Raw genomic sequence first — 3,883 nt, forward strand, 5'->3', positions numbered from 1 at the left:
CTTTGGGTACAAAATTACTGACATTATCAGACCGCCAGGGAAGTTAATGGCCAACTGTACCAGTTATAATTAGGCTCAGTTGTACATAACATCCAGACCCAAGCAAACACTGGCTTAAACAGCAGAGGAGTTTATTTTCTGCTCATGTGAAAGAATTGGTGCAGCCACAGTCTGGCATCTCCTCAAAACGTTAAACATAGAGTTACCATGTGACCCAGCAGTTCTAGTCATGGGTATATATCCAAAAGAATTGAAAACATACTGTCATACAAAAACTTGTACGCTAATGTTCATAATAGCATTAATAACCAAATGGTGGAAACCCATGTCAATCAACTGATAAACAGATAAAGAAAATGTGGTCTAGCTGTACAATCGCATATTATTCAACCATACGAAAGTCCTGATACATGCTACAACATGGAAAAACTCGGAAAACATTATGCTAAGTGAAAGAAACTGGACACGAAGGGAAACACATTGTACGATTCCATTTACATGAAATGTTTAGATTATGTAAAGCCACATAGACAGAGAGCAGATCAGTAGTTTCTAGGAGCTGGTGCGTGGGGAGGCTGAGATGGGGAGTGACTGCTAACGAGTACAGGGTTTATTTTGGGGGTGAGAAAAATGTTCTAGAATTACATATTGTTGATGGTTGAACAGCTTCGTGAATATACAAAGAAACCCATTGAATTATACACTTTAAATGGGTGAATTGTTTTATATGTGAATTTTATCTCAATAAAGTTACTAAAATGTACTAGGGGAATCGAGAAAACAATGGGTGATGAATAATTAGAGAACAGGAAGAAGAGACTGGAAAAAGACATCCTATTAGTTTTTTGTCTCCCTTCCTCCAGTCCCTTCTCCAGGCCTCAGAGTGGTCACCCTTTTCTTTTCCATGTATTAGGTCTTTCTCTCCCCATCCCATACTAGAGTCAGCAGAATGTTCACTGTGTGAGGCTGACCTGGCCCCAGACAAGGAGAGAGATGGTGGTTCTGATCCCTATGAAGATAAGATGGAGAGTGTGCTGATGGAAATAGAGAATGGAATAGAACTCATGCCCCTTGACTCCTGAGGGTGTCCCCCCTTGAGCGGCACCTCTGGTCCTGGGAAACAAATGTCCTTGGGTGTCCCTAGCCTTGATGGCACAGGGGAGGGGCTCCGTGAGCCTGGTACATCCTTGTGGCCCACCCCTCGGTTTACCCATCTGTTTGGAGAATGAAGAACCTTGGGGTGGAATGTCCGAAGGGTCCAATGTCCCTACTCTCTATGGGGGATGTGACCTAGCAGTGTCTGTGTCTGCTCCCCTGGCTGGCCGTGCTCTGGGTCTCGTGCTAGTCACACTCCCTCCAGTTCCACTGTGGGCAGGTCCTCATTAACACACATCCTGATGTTTCCTTCGCAGCCATGTGGCTTTATTCTTGATCTGTCTCCTCTTCCTCTACTTGTGCTGTACATACCAATGGACTTTTTCTTACAGGACAAGATACCAACGTCATACCACTGTAAGAGTTATTCCACTTGTTCTAATAGAACTTTATCAACCGTGCAGATTGCATCAGGCTCCGTGTATTACCCTGAGTGACTCATGTCTTTCCCTCTTACCTTCTCACATTCATGGACTCCTAGGTAGGGCGGAGGTGCATGAAAGTTGAGTCTGAGAGGGCAGAGCCATTGTAAAAGATAGTGTCCCAACTGTCACAGCCAGGAGACATGGAAGGAGACATGACTAAATGTAATATGGTATCCAGGATGGGATCCTGGGACAGAAAAAGGACAGTAAGTAAAACCTAAGAAAATAGGAATAAAGTATAGACTTTAGTTAATAATAATATATCAGTATTGGTTCATTAATTATAACAAATGTGCCATACTAATATAAGATGCTCATCATAGAAAAAATGGGGTTTGGAATATATGGGAACTCGGTATTGTTTTTGAAAATTTCCTTGAATCTAGGATTATTTTAAAATGAAAACTTTTTAAAATCTCCCCAAAATATCGTGTCCCCACCCCCATTAGTACATTCAGCTCTGGCCTGGCTGGATCATTTTAAAAAAGAGTGTCATCCAATATGTCTCCTTTGAAGGGTAGTTACCAGATCCCTGTATTATAAGGGCAGTACATGGAAAAGTTGCATTTACCTGTCTATAAAAGATAGAGTTTTAAAGTCCTGGGTGAGTGGATAGGAAAATGAGAGCACTGGAGCACAAGTGCACATTCTGGTCCTAGAGTGAGTGAAGACTTCAAGGTCTATGAGTGACAATGAGTGACCTTGTGGTCATCCTGGGCCATGTCCAAAGGCCTTTAGGGAAGGATCAATCTGTGAAGGGAGGGAGTTGAGGTTAAGTTTTGCATATGGGGTGGAGCCAAAGGTCAGGATCCAAAAATGTAATCAGCCTTGAGAATTTAGTCTAAGAATGAGCAGCGGCTGAGGGTGTATACACCGTGCAACTGGGTCAATCAGGAGTGGATTCAGGGGCCCGGGGTTCTCTGATTGTTTGTACAACGTGCCAGCACACTTCTTATGACAGATTGTTAAAAGTGCATGGACAGCCTGGTCAGACATGGTGCCTCTGGAACTACAGCCTTCAGGCCAGGATGAGCTGTATAAAGACTCTTAACTGGATGGAAAAATGGTCTTTTTCAGTCTCTATCTTCTACCTTGCAGCTAGGTTCTGCCCTTTCTCTCTGTGATAACACCCTCCTGGTCTAGCTCTTGGTAAGTGCCAGCAGGCCAACGTGCCCAGAGCCTCCTGCCTGACCTATGGCCCTGAGCCCTGTGCTTTATGGCCCTCACACCTCCATCCCCACCCCTCTCTGCTCATAGTAACTGCCTCAGGCTAGAGTCCAGGCCAGCAAACCCTGCCATGAAATCATAAGAAAGATCAAAAGTCTACAATGGCCCAAGGGCCATTTTTCTTGAAACTTAAAATGTTTATGGATCCAGAAGTAGGCTGGGGAGTTGAGAAGAGGGATGAAAACCCACATAATAACATTTGTTTCTAGATGCCGCTAATGATATTAAAGTCCTGACACTCGAATCTCAGGAATGGACTGAGGATGTTTGGATGGATAGCCCTGGGTATTTCCCCCAGTATATTAATGCTCAGCTTGTTTTTGAGATATCGAGTAATGAGTAGAAGTGTCCCCCTAAGCAGCTCTGGGCTCAGTTCAGGCACTCATGTCTTAATTAGATGGGTTTTGACTCATCATTATTTAGTTGCCTATTTTTCCTTAACAGAGTGTTTTAGTTGTTTTATGCAATTAGAAGGAGAAAGCTCACAAAAGTCACCCCATTACAGAAGAGATATGACAGAAAAGGTCATTAACTCTATTTGACTATACAAGACCCAGCAGTAATTAAGAATTTACATAAACAGCACAGCTTAAATTATTTAGTCGAGAATCCCCAATAACAACACCAGCAGTGTGGTGCACTTTATTCTTCATAAAAGCAAAAGTGATTAGTTTGCGATATAACCTAATCATCGTCAAAACGCAATTCCTACAACGTTTGTTATGACTGCCATGTAAAAGGGCACATTAAAGACAGCATTTTGACACATCAAATTGTACAGCGGCCCAAAAGCCAAACTAAGTGTTTCCTCCACTAGAGGGCTGGTGGCCACATTGTCTCTGGAAGTCCTTTCCCCAGAGGCAGGCAGCGTGGATGGAGTTGGACAAGCACTTCATTTTCGGTAAGTTCTTATCTTTACACTACCTGGATGAGTTCTAGGAATAAATGCTACAGAAGCTAATTCTTTCAGGGAAGGAGTGGTTCTAGAAAGATAATTGAGGTTCATATGAGAGATTCGGGGGATTTAAAATTTCCAATTAGCAGGGCCGGCCGAGTGGCTCAGTTGGTTAAGAGCT

The sequence above is a fragment of the Hipposideros armiger genome, unplaced genomic scaffold (assembly GCF_001890085.2).
Source record: "Hipposideros armiger isolate ML-2016 unplaced genomic scaffold, ASM189008v1 scaffold_97, whole genome shotgun sequence".
NCBI classification, from domain to species: domain Eukaryota; kingdom Metazoa; phylum Chordata; class Mammalia; order Chiroptera; family Hipposideridae; genus Hipposideros; species Hipposideros armiger.